The sequence below is a fragment of the Mandrillus leucophaeus genome, unplaced genomic scaffold (assembly GCF_000951045.1).
Source record: "Mandrillus leucophaeus isolate KB7577 unplaced genomic scaffold, Mleu.le_1.0 Scaffold269, whole genome shotgun sequence".
Classification (NCBI taxonomy): Eukaryota; Metazoa; Chordata; class Mammalia; order Primates; family Cercopithecidae; genus Mandrillus; species Mandrillus leucophaeus.
Window position 1 is genome coordinate 2,951,585 of NW_012102798.1, and position 17,157 is coordinate 2,968,741.

At 37.2% G+C, this 17,157-nt stretch overlaps 1 long non-coding RNA gene across 1 annotated transcript; it reads right to left on the reverse strand.

The window, feature by feature from the left end:
• Positions 1-348: 348 nt before the first annotated feature.
• LOC105542808 lies at positions 349-11,117 on the reverse strand. The gene is made up of 3 exons (XR_001006528.1): positions 10,945-11,117; positions 10,685-10,781; positions 349-4,690 (listed from the first exon to the last, which is right to left on the reverse strand). It is a non-coding gene; the product is annotated as an uncharacterized LOC105542808 (long non-coding RNA).
• Positions 11,118-17,157: the final 6,040 nt, after the last annotated feature.

Genomic DNA, 17,157 nt, shown 5'->3' on the forward strand with positions numbered 1-17,157 from the left:
GTACTGCAGCCTGGGTGATTGGAGTGAGACCCTGTCTCAAAAAAAAAAAAAAATCCTATCAGCAGAGGAATGTGGAAAGCTATTGGCACTTTAGATACCTTATCTCAGTCTTCCCTCAGGTCACTCTTATGGACAGCTGGAAGTTATTCAATTTTTTTCACAACTTACTACTGAACAAACAAATGCAGCAATCACTTTACAAGTGGAGAGAGAACCAAAGAGAGAATAAGAAAAAATAATGAGACCTCAAAATTATAAAAGTCCCACAAATGTGCAGTCGTTACAATTTATAGTGGGATGAAGAGACTAATGTCATTCTCTTTACATTCTTCAGACAATAGATATGTGTTATCATTAAACCAGTCACCATTTATTGTCCAGGGATCAAAAATGACATGCTAAATATTAATGCAAATATATTTCCATTTTTATACAATATGAATCTATTTCAAACATTAATGATTTCAAACAAAAGAAACTCAATTTTTTATTCCACACAATTCTTCATTTTGTTAAAAAAAAAGTTCTTTTGTACAAGCACAAGTGAATAAAATGTATTACTAAATATAACCATTGAAATGTATTAAAATGGATCCCTTATACCTACTTAGTAAGTATGGTGGGATCTGCAGCAGTCAAACTCAGTTGTGAGTCTAAAGCTTCAGATTTGGCATGGATGGAAAGGTTAGGCTGGATGAATTCATCTTTACTTGATTAACCTTAATATTTCCTGCTTAATACATAATACATAATACATAAGCCTTTTACAATATACTTTGTTTTATACAACCCATGATTCTGAAATATATGCAAAATATCTTTTAAAAAATTGGATTCTTTTAAAACATATTAGGAGAATTTACTATTTACAGAATTAATGTGGTGAGTCTTTGTATTAGGTTGAATTTTATGAAATTGGTGATATTTGAGCATTTTTTGGCCTATAAAATGGCAATTTCATATGGTTCAGCTAATAAAAAGTGAAGAATTGTTCTTTTCATCTTAAAACAGAGTACACACACATATAAATAACCTACCTGTTTATATACTGGCTAATGTGCAATTTTGGAGGGAGTGGGGGTGGGGGAAGGCAATCCAAGTCAGCATTTTGAACAGAAGAATAAACTCAAATTGTGCCCTCCGGTTACTCTAGCTGCCTTTCTGAGCAGTAATATATGTTAATACATTGGAGAATAAATATAATGTAAAAATTCTTTTCTTTACAGTAAGTTTGCTACAATAAAAACATTCAGTTTATTTTCCTAAAGATTAAATACCATGTGAGTCATTATAATGACACATCTGCTTAAAAGCATTTCCATTTGTATTGTCACTGGAAATTGGGTGGGGGGTGTTATGCTGCTATTTTGGTATAAACTGTGCTGTGTGCTTTGGTTAATGCTCAATGACGATCTGGATCCCCATGGGGTAGTTGTGATGAAAGAAGGTGGTAGTTTTCCATGTGAGTAACCTAATCATAAATTAGAAAGCTTCATCCAAGTCAGTGCTTAAAAAGCAGTTTTATTCTCCTGAAATTTGGGTTAGGGAGGTCAGATGGGCAGAGAATAGATTTTCAGTCTGTATCTGTATTAGATTCAGCAACAAGGTATTTCGTATCTTGCTATTCACTGCTGTTGAGAGTATAATCAGTTCCTTCATTTATCCAGCCACTGACTTCTCAACTGTAAAGTGCATTCAAATACTGTGGGCACAAAACGGAGAGCCTGGAATGAGGGAAGATGTGTGTTCTTAAGAAGTTCTGGGGAGGGAGGGGGCGGTATTGGCAGTCTTGATGAAGTCCATGTTTGGCTACCAAAGCTCAAATTTTAAAGGGTCCACTGAATTTGGGTGTTGAATAAACACACAACTTAAGACCATCAAGGTGTAATAATGTGAGTCACTTTGAGTTTGGAAAAATACATGCCCTATCCAAGTCTTAGCCCATCTGCTAATTTGTTTTGAATGGTGCAGAATGCAGCTCCCATCTCTGACAGTGCACAGTTGGGTAACAGGTGTGGCAGAGTCAGCCTTACTGCTAAATTTAGCTCTGCATGTGGGGATTTCACACTTGCAGCCCCTTGGAGAGAGGAGCATTGACAAATGACTGTATAAAAGTGGAAAGCACTTGGGAATTTCACTACCAACTTAGATTTAGATCAGAGAAGAAGGGCCAATCTAAATTGGTTACAGACTACAAAGAGCTACATTTCTGGTGGGGGTGGCATTAATCTAACATCTATTTGATTTCTCTCTTACCATCATTACAGTTCCTGAGAGAGTACTCTCTGAAATTTGATGACCCCCCCCCTTCAGGTGCAAGTGATAACTTATTTTTTGTTTTAGCAAGTAGAATTTAACACAGGTGTACTCATCCTTTGGTGGGAAGAATATGACCAGTTTTTTAAATTCTAATTTGTAAATGGTACTCATCTCCTTTGGTTTCCCTTTGAAAAGTTAGTTTTAAAAATTAAATTCTCTCCACACTACTGGCATACTAGGGCTACTTATGAGAACGGAATTTTTCAAAATATAATTCTCTTATAGATAATAAGTGAGACACTTCATCTTTTGGCAGGGATCAGGAAGGGAGGAACATTTTCTGGGAAATACAAATGAGACATTTGAGGACATTGATCTCAATAAGGATTTGTTGGAGGATGTTGTTTAGTCCTTTCCTCCTTTGTCTTTTTTTTTTTTTTTAAATACTCAGATCTAAAGAGTATAGTGATGACTAAATAGCTCTCTAACCATTTTTCACCACAAAAACCCTGGGACTCAGAAGGCTTGAATGTTTTGTCCAAAGCCACATTCAACAACAGAATACCAAAATCATTTCATTTCTGCTCTAAAGTACAGTTGAGTCTTGTTTGCAAAGGCACCTTTTAAACAAAGCTCATATTTGTGTGCAACTCTATCCTAGAGTGTGACAGGGAGAAAGAAAAAGACAAAGAAGCTGCATGAATAGAATTAACATAGTTATAATATGCACATTTTTCTCTCTCTAGATGAGTTTGTTTACTAGAAACTTCTTTCTGAAAACTTACTCTTTAAACTGAAACAGTTTCTTTAAATCTCTTCTTTCATTTGAAACAAACCGAATTGCCTAAGATGATCAAATCACTGCTGTTTAGGGAAAGGACTCGTGGTCCCTTCCATTAACTTCTGACATAATTTAACTTCGTGTAGAGGTGATTCTTTAGGATCAAAACACTAAATTAGAACTTGTCCTTTTCTTGGGATATCCTCTTTGAAGGATCAACCCTTTCAAAAGCAAATCTTCTTTGTTTTTGGAGCTTCCAGGGACCCTGTGTTTCTTACAACCACTGCGTATGAATTTCTGTGGTCTGAGGTTTGTGCAAGGCCCATGCACTGTTTGGTTACTATGGAAACCAGCCCTCCCAACCAGCTGTCATTTCCTATATTCCTTTCAGAGTGAGTCTTAAACGTTTTAGATAGTCCACAAGCAGAGTAAAGATGAAGAATAACACAAAGAAAACATGAACAGCTTGTTGTTAAATGAACAACTTGTGGATTCCCTACATGGGAAGCTTCATGTAAGAAAGCAAGCTCTCCTGGACATCTATATATAAGGGTTTACCCAGATCCACTAAAGCTCACCTTCATCCTGGCTTTAAGGAGTGGGGATTCGACTCTGCATCTCTACATCTGTGAACTGAGGAACACTTTCTGTGCTGTCCGAGTTGATGGGCGAGATGACATGTTTGAGCCGAAGGAGCATTGTGAAGAGCAAGATGAGGAGAATGGCCAGGAGGCTCAGGAATAAGCCCACATACATGTACAGGTTGGAATACTTGTCTGAAGAAGTATCAACCTCTGTTGCCAGAGTGGGAAAATGGGCACGCCCAGTGAGATTTCCATGGTATTTAAAATGCGCCTCCATCATCACTCAAGACTTGAGTTGGTATGTGTTTCTCTTTGATTTCTATTGCCCTTGAGGCATTTCACAGTCACTTAGACTGTCTCTAAATCTATTGGACGTGTTCTAACAATCCGGTAAAAACAAATCACTCTCAGAGCTAAGGTAATAGCACACAAGCAGAAAATGGTGATGCTATGATTTGACAATTGAGACACCCTCTCTATCCTTCAGCACAGCAATCACCCCTCCAATAGGTTTTATCAGAGCTTCTTAATCAATTTTCAAAAATATAAGTAATGCTTTATTTTCCACACTCCTACTTTTATACTGATTAAAATAAATATGGCTGAAACTGCTTTATAATACTGTTATTAGAACAAGAATCTTTTATAGTATTATGTCAGTCTTTTGCTCTGTTTTGGTAGATGGATAAAGGGTTCGTTTTGCCTATACCTAATCTAGATGTGTGGACTAATTATGTGGACCTAATTGGGCTCTTCCTTGAGGAGACTATCTGAAGGCTTTTGTATATATCAGGCTCAGCATATCTGAGTTTTCCTCCCGTTTGTCTATATTTCTGAACCTTCCCTAAGGATGGAGATTATAAGGTTCCTGCCCAGCTGCACAGCTTGTAAGTCTAGAAAATGTGAGTTTTCTGTAGCTTTGTTGACATCCCTCACTGTAGGCTGGACGGAAAGTGTTGTGAGACCTGGTAATTCTCAGGTAAGAGAGGTCTCAGAGACGCTGACAGCAGTAGGCCCAGGCTCAGGAGATTTGGCTCTTCAGATTCTCCAACAGATACTGATTTTCCTGAAAATCAAAAACAAAAATAAAGATTCGGTTATCTCTAAGAAAAACAAATGGCAATGTATTTTGAAATAAAAATAAATTGATAAATTGCAAAATGGTTTACTATATGCAAACCAATTTTAGAATGCTTTTTCTTCTGTGTAGAAGATAGCTTTTAAAAGGTTAAAGAAAAAAAATCAGATCACTAAACGGCAGCTAATAACTAACCTAGATTAGAACAATGTTTTCTAAACCAACTGATCATAAGATTTACTTGGGGGTACTTATTAATATACAGATCCTGGGCCCAAATCTAGACTTCCTGAATCATAATCTCCACAGTAGGGGCCTGGGCACCACTCTAGAGATTCAGACTTTATTGGTCTGGGATGAGACCGAAGCACTACTATTTAAAAAAAAAATAGCCACCCATATTCAAAGTTCATGTTTAGAATGCCAAGTTAAATCATTTTGGAAGACTGCAGCAGTAAATAGTTGACCCTATTTACATGGTGGAATGCTTTTGCCAACAAAAAGAAGGTTCTATCTTTACCAATGATGAAGGATGCATTTATTTGCTTGGAATAGGCACACCCTCTCAATTCCTTCTGGGTCTACAAACATTGGGGAAAAATGTCTATTTTTACCCCACATATCTAAATAAGAGAGATAGAAGAAAAGCAATAAAGTCTTTTCCAAGTAACTTCAAAGTGCAGCCAGGACTAAGAACCACTGATCTAGTTGAACCAGGAAAGCCTAGCACTGAAACAAAGGAATCCTAATTTTAAGGAATTGTTTTTCAATCTCCAGATCCCAGTGACAATTGTTACTTTAATGAATCAGGGGAATGTTCAGGAATGCAGGCTTCCCCTAATTTTGTTTTTGGTCTCTCTCTCTCATTTAGAGCTGTAGGGTGGAAATAGACATTTCCCCCCAATAGTTGTACACCAGAAGGATTTGAGAGAGTATGCCTATTCTGAGCAAATAAATGCATTGCATGCTTTATCATTGGTAAAGCTAGAACTTTCTTTTTATTGGCAAAAACATTCCACTGTGTGAATAGGGTCAACTATTTACTGCTGAAGCCTTCCAAAATGATTTAACTTACCATTCTAAACATGAATTTTGAATGTGGGTGGCTAAAATAAATGATATAAACAACCATCACCTGTCACACTTCTATGTACTATAGTAGATTGCTAACAGTGTAGCCTAGTTTTGTCTGTTGTTAACATACCCAAGGAGAGTTCGTAGAACTAGCTCCAACAGTCACATTATTTTTCCTATCATCTTGAATTTTGCCCCCAGCCTGAGAACACTTCAGCTTAAAGTTTGTATTCCCTAGCCCACGTTACTATACTTTCTATAATCCATATTTTTCTTAGTCTGCCTACTTACTGTTCCTATTGCCCACACTTGATTCATAAGAAACAAGAACAGAGAGACAGAGAGAGAGAGAGAGAGAGAGAGAATATCTTTCCACTGTATTTGGAGCAGTGGTCTAGGAAACATTTTTCTATCCTTGCAAGTACAGCTATTTTGATTTTTGATTAGCTGGGATCAAGGCCCAGAAATATGCATACTAAACACAAGCTTCTCAAGTGTTTCTTTGCATACTGAGCTTTGAGAGTTAATTATTGTTTTTTCTCTCTAGATAGCCCAGCTAAAGAATACAGCTAATCTATCTTATTGGTTGTTTGGAGGCTCTACTTTTAAAAGCATTTAAAACAATGTTATGGGTTGAATAGTGTCACCCCCCCAAAAATGGTGAAGTCCTAACCCCCAGTAACTGTGAATGTAACCTTATTTGGAAATAAGACCTTGTAGATGTAATCAAGTCAATATATTAGGTTGGCCCTAATCTAATGACTGGTGTCCTCACAAGAAGAGGAGAAGACAGAGGCATACAAGGAGAAGATAGAGGTAGAGATTAGAGTGATGTATCTACCAGCCAAGGAATGCTGAAGATTGCCAGCAAATACCAGAGGCTCGAAGTGGCAAGGAAGGAGTCTACCCTACAGATTTCAGAGAGTGCATGGCCCTACTGATACCATGATTCCAGACTTCTATACTCCAGGCCTGAAAGAATAAATTTCTGTTGTTTTAAGCCACCTAGCTTATATAATTTTTTTATGGCAGTTTTAGGAAGCAAATACATAGAGTAATCACCCTGAAACCCTAGTGTTTTGGAACCTTTGGGGTAATGTTTCTCAGAGTGGTCAAGGGAAGTCCCTTAACCAGAATCACCTACAGGGTGTTTATTATGAATAAAAACATGGACCCTTTCCCAGAGCCTTTACCTTGTTTCTTAGATTAGAATCTCTGGGGACAGTATCCTGGAATCAATGTTTGAAACAAGTTACCCACTTGTTTCTAAGCACATTCTTCAGGGAATGCTTTTCAGTCCTTGCTGTACTTTAGTATTACTTAGTATGCTTTTTGAAAATATATATAACTGGGTCTTTTCTTCAGGGTTTCTGATTCAGTAGCTCTGTATGGGGCATGAACATCTGTATTGCTTAAAAGCTCCACAGGTGATTTTGATATGCAGCCGGGGCTGAAAAACATCAGTCTACAAATAGAACAGAGCACTTCAAATCAGGACTCTAACAGTCCCAGACAGCCCACACAGCTCAACTGCTTCACTACATATTCAAGTGCTTCACGTATAGGTTGTCAGTCTGACTGGCCTTCCTCCTCACCACTTCTCCCAGCAGCTCCTTTTCTTAAGAATGGTAGTAACCTAGAGATAAGAGCTTAATGGATTTTTCATCCATGTATCTCCTAAGTTACTTTTTTACCTGCCTTCCAGAAAAGAAGGGTAAGGAAAAATGAACACTCACTGCTAGTGCAAGCCAAATGGGAGAAACCTCTATACTATCATAGTATCTTTATACTCCCTTTGAACCCCAAGTACACAGAATCAGGTAAGTCATACTCTTTGGTTTATGGTACATTGTCATCATTGGTAAATTTGAGCACTTTTTTATTCACTTATTTAATAATATATTGAACACTCATGGACAAACATCTGTGGGCAAACATCTAGCAACTTTAAGATTGAAAATGACTAATAATTTACATGACATCCACCTATGCTCTTCCCATCTCATCCTCTTACCTATCCTTCTCCAGAAATAACCAATAACCAATATTCTGAAATTTGTGACTCATTACCTTCCTTTTATTTACACACACACACACACACACACACACACACACCCCTATGCCTAAACAATGTTAGTATTATTTGTTTTGAACTTTATAAAAAGAATGCCAAACTGTGTGTAATCTTCAACTTGCTATTTTATTCTATATTTTATTACTATATGCTTTATTTACAACTAGTCTAGTGGAATGAAAAAGGAAAAAGAAATAAAATGTGGAAGTCCGCATGTTGCCTTTGGATTTTACTCCATTTTCCTTAGCTTGACATTTAAGGCTGTCAATGCTCTGGCCCTGGCTTACCTTAATTCCTTCCATTACCCTCTTTCCAATAAAACTGTAATGTTCACTCTTACCTACTTCCCTGCTTCCATATTTTTGTTTGACCAGTTTCTTCTATCTTCACACATCTCTGGGTGAGGAAATAATACAATTCTTTAAGATTCAGTTCATGAAGCTGATCTTGACTTTCCACCCTAACCCTAATTTCCACAATGCTTTGTATTTCTCCTAGAGGAATTAAATTTGACAAATATTGCAGATATCTATTTGATATGTTTTCTTCTAAATTCTAGTTTACAAAATTCTTGAGGATCCTTTTCAGCAGTCTATCCCTTATACAGCTTTGCTTGCAGTAGCTGCTCAAGAATTATTGAATAAATGCATGGGTATGATGAAGAAATGTACCTAATATTTAGAGTTCGAAGAGAAGCATGGTCTTATCTCTGATCCGATTGCTAATATAGCTTGGAGAAGAACATAAATTTCTCTTTTCTTTTTATTCCTTTCCTCCACTGTTCAATTTCTTACTGGAGAATAATTCCAGATTATAATCTAGAGTTAAGAAATTATCACCTTGTTAGAAACTCTGTTGATGAAGTGCTATTTCACGTACAAGATTTTAAAGGAAAACTATATGGGATGGGTTAAATTTTAAATTTAAGTTTTAGAAAGTTCACTTGTGTCTATAGATAATTTTCAATAATAATTGATAGTTCATTTTCTGCCTCCTATGCAATTGACCCTGAATCTTCCTTAGGTCTGAATACTTATTCAATATTTATTAGAATTCTATGAAGCTTGGAGAAGCTTAGAGAACAATGATCTCAGCTACAGTTGTCAATTTCTTTAAACATTTCCTTTGAAATTTTGGAAAACTAACTAATCACATATTTCTTAAAGCCTCTATAGTCTTCAGGAGACCAAACAGTCTGGTCAATTCAGGGAGGTTTATCAATTTAATTCCTTAAGGACTTTGAAATGAATAAATGCAATTTTTAGATATTGGGAAATCCTCTTTTTCGTTACTCTGGTCCTATATCTGTGACTACTTCTCATAAAAGCTTTTCAAACAGGATTGTCATGGCTCTCTTTGCTAACTAATTAATGAGTTGCACAGATAATATGATTGCTCTGTTAAAAGCTCTGCACCATTTGGAAAGAAAAACAACCATGCAATTTCAAAAAGAATTCAAATTCTATTAATTCTGAAGGATATGATTTTTTGTGGAAAGAATTATTTTAGTATCCTGCAGTTCTTTCTGGAAAGCTCATACAATAAAAATCAGTTTCTAGTCTTTGTAAAAGTGATTGAAAGCTGTTGAGGGATAAGGAGGAGGGTGAGGAATGGAAAAGGGGGTAAGGAATTCGGGAAAGAAAGAAAGGAAGATAGAGGAAGAGGGAAGGGAGAGAGGAGGAAAAGAAAGAAATGTGAGAAATGAGTAAAGACTATGAGGGATGTGGGATGGAGACAAGATGGGGCAGGAAATGAGTGATCATGGGGGGGGGCGAAGGAAGGGAAGGAGGTAATATTGAGAAAGAATGGAGGAAAAAAAGAGGACGAGAAGTTTGGGGGAAAGGGAAAAGAGGAAGTGTTTAATTTAATAACTGGCCAATGTCCAATATTAACTTGTGCCTCTGGTTTACTTCAATTCTAATGTAAATCAAAATACTCACAAGTGACATAAATGCACCTTTGGTTTTCTGATTGTATATTTTGTCATTCATTTGGTAAATAAAATCTTAGTAAAAAAAAAAAAGTCTTCTGTTTTTAGTATAAACATTGAAATGTCAAATTCTCACTAATTTTTGACATTAGCATAGTATATATAACCTCACAGGAGCAAAATGACATACACTCCTAGATCATGAATTTTGCTCCCCAGAATGATAAGGGAATAGCTGTTTGCATCAATCAAACCCGAGAGCAATTCCTTGAGTGAAACTTATTTGTAACAAGAGTAACCAAGTTCTGCACAGGTCTCCAAAATCAGATTAACATTTCTTTGGTAAACATTTATTGAGTGCCAATCAAGTTCCAGACACTTTTTTAGGTGCTGGAGATATAAAATAAGAGTACCCTGATCTCTATTTGGTTCTCAGGATGCTCCTAGTAGTTACTTTTATTTTCTTTAACATGATAAGGTTCTGGGAACACCCCACTGGTAATTTTACATTTTTCTACATGACACCTGCCTATATAATTCCAGAGCTGAAATCTCACCAAGTACTTAAGGAAAATGTTCAGTGGAACAATTCAGAAAAGAAATTAAAAACTATGAACTGCTATCAGCTTTTAAGAGTTAATACATTCTATTTATATTTATCTTCCTAGCTGGGGAGAAAAAACTAAGAGAGATAAGTGTATCGAGTTCCACATCACCCTATGAAAAAACGATTCCAGCAGCAAATGCTTCTTCAGTGACTGGAGCCATTAAGTAATAAGCTTGCTCAAGCAGGAGTTGCTGTATCTTCTGCAGCAGATGGTGCCTATTTGTCACACCTGCCGATAAATAAAATAATGCCTCTCACCTCACCGGGAATAACATCATATTTCCAAATATCTCTTACCTCTCCTGGTCCACAGTATGAATAGGATGGGTCACTTAAGTATCCCTTTTGAAGCTTTCACCAACAGGTAAGTTGTTCAGGAACATCCCTGGAACAGCTGGAAAATAGAACGAAAGCCTTGTTTTGCCAAAGAAGCAGGACTATGTTCATGCAAAGTATGGTTTCTCTTTCATCTTCCTAAAGAGTAATCCCTTTGCAGAAAAACAGAAAAACACCTCCTATTACTTAAAATGTTACTTAAAATGCCAGTTACCACTTACAGCTTCAGAGTGCAGCTTCAGATGCCTGCTCCTTATAAGCTCTGAAAAGCAAAGAGAAGTCTGTTTGGATGTGTGTGTGCCCTCTGGAACATTTGAATGAAAGCAGCCTGAATTAGTCTAAGTCCCCAGTTCCTCTTTCGCAGGCAACAGTTTAGAGTATGCGGGAAAGGTAGTGATTCAGCTCTGCTCTGTCTCAGCGGTGTGGAGAGGGAGGAGATAAGAGAGGCTGAGAAGCAAAGTTTGTATAAGCTTTCTACTTTAACCCCTTCGAGGCTTCCTCATAAATCTGTAAGACTAGCTGAGGCTCCCTATCTTTATAAAAGCTGCTTCATATGTCATTTAAGAGGATCAAATCTCTAGCTAAATTCAAGAGGTTTTTCATCCTGGGTCTTACAGTAATACATGCTTAGAATTGAAACCAAACATTCCAGGATGTGATAGTGCTTAAATAATTCCATCTTTACAAACAGAATATTTGCATGTTATATTTCTAGGTTTGAAAAGGATTTTTTAGGCACCAACTTAATACATTTGATTTAAATATTTTGTGGAAATTTAACATCAGCCTGATTTTTTGGTTGGGGTTCTAAGAGTAAAGTAGAACATTTTCTAAGTAGTCATATCTAGCCAGGGTATATATTCCACTATAAGTTATTCATCCATTTGTAGTCAAAGGCCCTTATCATCTTTTATATATTGTGGCAGGAGGAAGGAGATTAACATTTCTTGAGTGCCTACTCTATATTAAACATTTAACATAAAGAACTTAATTTAATCCTCACAACAGCCCTGTGATTTGGGTATTATGATCCTCATTTTACAAATGGGGAACCTGAGGCTTAGAGAGAAAGTATATCATGTAGTTTAGTAAGCCTAGAGCTAGCACTGGAAAACAAGGCCATGTGATCCCAAAATCTCTGCTCTTTTCTCTGTAGCAGTGTTTCTTAACCTTTGTGGATCTTGGATTCCTTTGAGAGTCTAAGGAAAGCTACAGACCTTCCCCTTCCTCAGAAATAGGGATAAAATTTCTGTGCTCCACGGCCTCCAGGTTAAGAACAGCTGAATGTCCCCATGTTACTTCTCCAATATTATACCATCATTAGTGCATTGTTCATCCAACAACACATGATCGTAAACAATTTTTATTATGGTATCAATAATCACAATAGTATTAGTTATAGTGTCATGCCAATCTTTAAGAAATTACTGCAGTGATTTTCACTTTATTCCCAAATTCTCCTTAACAATTCTCGTATATTACGTCTTTCCATTTCCCTCATTCCAGTGGTTAAAATGAGTTGAGGCTGTCCTTGAAATCCTTGCCTTACCAGCATATTCCAGTACCTTCTTTCTCAAACTGAGGAATATGCTGGCACTTCTCAAACTAGAGTAGTATGCTCAAGAAAGTACAGGACAAACATAGTGTATTTTCCTAGATGATTAAATTTACTTGAATATTTAGACAAGGAGAACATAGATAGTTTAAGTGACAATTTTAAGCATAGCTTATATGATAATAAACATATAGAATAGAATGCAAATTTATGCATTTTATGATCAAGCATGAGATTTCAGAGAAATTTTGCACTTGTGGTAGGGCCTTTTTGGGTCACCCAGACTTCCCCAGGGATACGTGTTGACTCTCCTCTGCCATTCGGGACTTTTGGATGACAAAGTTCAAAGATCATGGTGTAGTAGAAAGATGAGGGACTTTGAAATCATAATGACCTGGGTTTTCACCTTAGCTTTGATCTATATTTTCTGGATTACCTTAAGAAGGTCAATTAATTTCTCTGAGGCTCAGTTTTCACCTATAAAAGAGGGAAAATTATAAAAAGGGGGTTAGATGAGAAAATCTCTCTAAAGCATATGCTACAGATGTTCAACAAATCTTAATGTTGTTGCTTCAAATTGGTAGATATCAATAGATGATGAGGCTATGTGAATCTAACCAGAGGTTTCACCATGGATAATTTACCTTTTCTTACCTAATTAGAAAAAATAAGCCTTATTTAACATAATATTAAATTCGAGTTTCCAGGAAGACATGATAAATGACCAACAATAGTTGGGAATTCCAAAGCCAGGCCATCATATACAAAATTTACAATGGAAATGCTCCAGAAGAGGTTCCAAGAAATAAAAGGGAGTCAGATTGTGAAAGGGAGTGGGAAGGGAAATTTGTGAAAATGTTTCTTTACCCAGAGCTGTTGCTAGGCCAAGACTCCACTTCACCTTCCAAAACGAGTAGAAGCCTAGTGGGTATTTCACTGGATCACTCACAGAGCTTGACATTTATTCCCTGTGGTAGAAGGGGAGCGAATTGGAACTGTACTCCTTTCTGAGAAAGCTAATGTGGCCCTTGGCAGGAGAACACGATTGACTGTGTTGAGATTGGCCTTCATTCCCAGAGTTTGTTAGGGCAGGGTATGTTTGATTTTTTCCTAGGAACCAAACAGGGGTCACGCAAGAAAGAGAGCCAGGGTAGGGTCATCCTGAACCCTTTTCAATATGGCCATCTGCAGGGGAGAAAGGACCCCATCAACAAGAAGCTGAAGACAATTTCTGGATTCCCAGAGGCTGAGGAAAGAGTTGTTAACTACCAACCTAAACAAAAATGCATCAACCCAGGCCTCCCAAATTACAGGAGAGGGGTCTTCTGTGATGGAGGTCTTTGAAGAACCCACAGAAGAGCCAAAGACCCAGAGAGTGGGAAGCCATTCCACCAAGGAAGAAATGACCAATCCCTTACCTCTCTTCCCTACTCCTATTTCCACCCTGGTGAGGATCCAAATAGAAACTGGCAAGTGGAGAGAGAAAGAAGAAAATCTATCAATCACTCTTCCTTTTCCAAAGGCATTTAGCCACCACTACAGGTCTTAGCATGGGCTTAGTGGGAAACAAAGCCTCACCATTGAGTGAAGATTGAGAAAGCTGAGTAATATCTTGGATGGAATACATTCTAATTACTAAATCAAGGTTGTGTTTTGTGACTTAGAGTGACCTATGGACGGTCTATTTTTGAAGAAGTGAGCAGAAAATCATGTGCTCTATCCAAACTTCCATCTATGGCTAGGAAAAGGTTACCTCAATGGGGTACATTTTATTGGAACATGGGGAGACAAAATAAAGTTGTGTTTTGATTCTATGATAAATAATACTGTAGAAAATACTGGTTGTACTAACTAATTCATCCCTTCAACAAGCATGTGATTCCTTTCATGCGTCAGACATTGTGCTAGGAATAGGACATACAGTGAAATAAAACATAGTTCTTGCACTCAAATTACTTATGATATATGGCAGGGGTCAGCAAATTTTTCTCTAAAGAGCCAGATAATAAATATTTTAGGCATTAAGGGACACATACAATCTCAATTGCATATTCTACTTATTTTTGTAACTAACCTTTTAAAAATGCAAAAACCATTCTTATTTTGAAGGCTGTACTAAAAGAGGCCATGGGTCAGATTTGGCCTGTGCACTCTAATTGCTGGCTCCTAAATGATTGAAGTAACAAATTTTTATAAACCACCAATTACCATACATTTATTATGACTGAAGATGTGTTTAGGGCACTTGGGGGAGGAGACACAGAAGAGCATTTGCTAATTCTGACTGGGAAATCAGGGTTTCCAGGAAGAGGCAGTGTTGATTTGAAACCTGAAGGATGAGTAAGAATTAATCAGAGTTAGAGGAGGTGAGTGGTAAGCTGCCTGTACAGAGGCACCAAAACTTGAGAGCTTGGTTTACTTAAGAAACTACAAAAGGGGAAAACTGAACCTTAGAGAGGTTAAGTATTTTTCTGAAGGTCACACAACTAGTAAGTGATGGAGCCTAACCTCTTAACTCAGGTATGTCTGACTCCAAACCTGTCCTGTTAGCCACTGTTATCATATTCCTACCCTAGTATTGAAGCTATGTCTAAGGTCTACTTCTAGTATCTACAAATCAGCAGCTGTGCTTGGCTCATTTCTAATTTCCCTGGGGGTAAAAATGACAAAGTTCTAAAAGGGCTTGCAGACCATATTTTTAAATAAGACAGTGAATCAATAATGTTGGGTTGTCTAAATTAGAACTTGAATTTTCCTTTTCAAAAATAACCCCCTGCCCCAATAAAACCTAGTACACATTGTTCAAATAATCTGCTTGTTTCATCCTTGCAGAAGAGTTTTTTTTTTTTTTTTTTCTTTTTTTTCTTTTTTTCCTGGTAGCTAAGCTCTGGCACTGCTATAATGTAATTTCTTACCTTCTCATTATAGATGCAGACATTTATAAGAAATGGCAACATCTGGCTTAGACTATATCCTATGATTGATCCAAATACTGTTCCCATCTTCATCATTCACATTGATGACCTTGGGCGAGTGAGTTCACTCAGCACGGATGAACCTGTCAATGTTGTGTACATTGCTTGGTGGATTTTTACTGAGGTAGTATAGTTTAAAAAGCTAGATTAACCATGCAGCAACTACTCTCTGAACAATACTGCCATTAAAGATTGCCATGTACTCTTGGAGTCAGCAAGAATAGGGATTGAAATGAGGAGAAACAGGGAATGAGAATAGCCCAACTCGCTGTTGCTGGACTTCCAGTGGTCAGTGGTTCTTAACCATAGTTGTACTTTTCACTCGGGGGCTCTTTCAAAACACAGAGTATTGGCCCTATCCCAGACCTTCTGCAGAGCTGAGGCCTGAGAATATGTATTTTTAACAAGCTCCCCAGTTTAAGAATCTTAAGAACCACTACCCTGAGGGAACAAATAGACAGGTATCTAATGAACTGACTGTACTAAATAACATACCAGACACTCTTGGACTATGCACAGAAATTCTACTTAAGAAATAAATATACACAAGCCAGGCACGGTGGCTCATGCCTGTAATCCCAGCACTTTGGGAGGCTGAGGTGGGTGGATCATCTGAGGTCAGGAGTTCAAGACCAGCCTGGTCAACATTGTGAAACCTTGTCTTTACTGAAAATACAAAAATTAGCTGGGCGTGGTGGTGCACGCCTGTAGTCCCAGCTACTGGAGGCTGAGGCAGGAGAATCGCTTGAACCCAGGAGGTGGAGGTTGCAGAGAGCTGAGAGTGAAACTCTGTTAAACAAAAAAAAAAAAAGAAAGAAAAGAAAAAGGAAAGCATATATTCAAGTTTATTGTTCTAATGTTTCAGTGTGTTACACTGTAAAATGGGTTTTTATTGCCAAATCAGTTTGATGCTATCACAGCAATGAGTATGATGTTATTTAGTGCTCTACTTTCAGAAGAAATAGAAAAAAAAAAGCAAAGTGAGAGTTTAAGTTGTAATTGAAATAAGTTTATGTATTTCAATGAGTTAATGATGGAATACAGATTATATGCATGTATTGCCTCTACATCCCAAGATAGCAAAGGAATACAAAAGATATAATCTCACAACAATGAAGAAAATGGGAAAGAGACCATTGATAAATGAACGTTGGATGAAAGCTAAAAAGTAGATGAAGGAGTGGTAATTGATGAAGCAGAACAGGAGACGCCACAGTTTAGAATACTTTAAGTGTGTTGATACAATGAGAGGAAGTCAGCCTTCCCTGCATAAACGCTAGGGTTGACAAAGAAACCAGGTGAGATATAAGGCAGAAGGGGGAGGATGAAGCCATTTTTACACAGCTAATACTCCCACTGTCCTCCTCAATCTGGTGTACAGAATGCCCTGTAGCCGGCTATATCCTCCATGAGCGCCAAAATATTAGTGTTATTCTTGAAAGAAATTGAGAGATCCAAGAGAAAAATCATCTGTATTTCTGCATTTAGGCAACCCCTGAACAAAATGGCCAACTCCCTACCTATGTATATGAAGCTTCCAATCACTTTTTATTGCACCATTCTTCTACGTAAACAAAATATCAATGATTAGCAAATATTTGAAGAAAACTTCCAACATGAAACAGAATGGTAAACGAACAGAAAAAAAAGAAAAGACAGTTAAGACAGAAAAAAAGAAAAGAGAGACAAAACACTAGAATTAGTATACTTAGATTCAATAAAACATTGCATTCATATAACATAAATAGGATATTTGAAAATATATATTAAGAGGGCAAGAGGGACCTCTTGGAAATAAAAATAGGAGTGCAGAGATCAAATTCAAAGGAAGAGTTGGAAGACAGACTTGAGGAAATATTTTAAAAAAGTAGAACAGAAAGACTAAGAAAGGAAGATAAGACAGA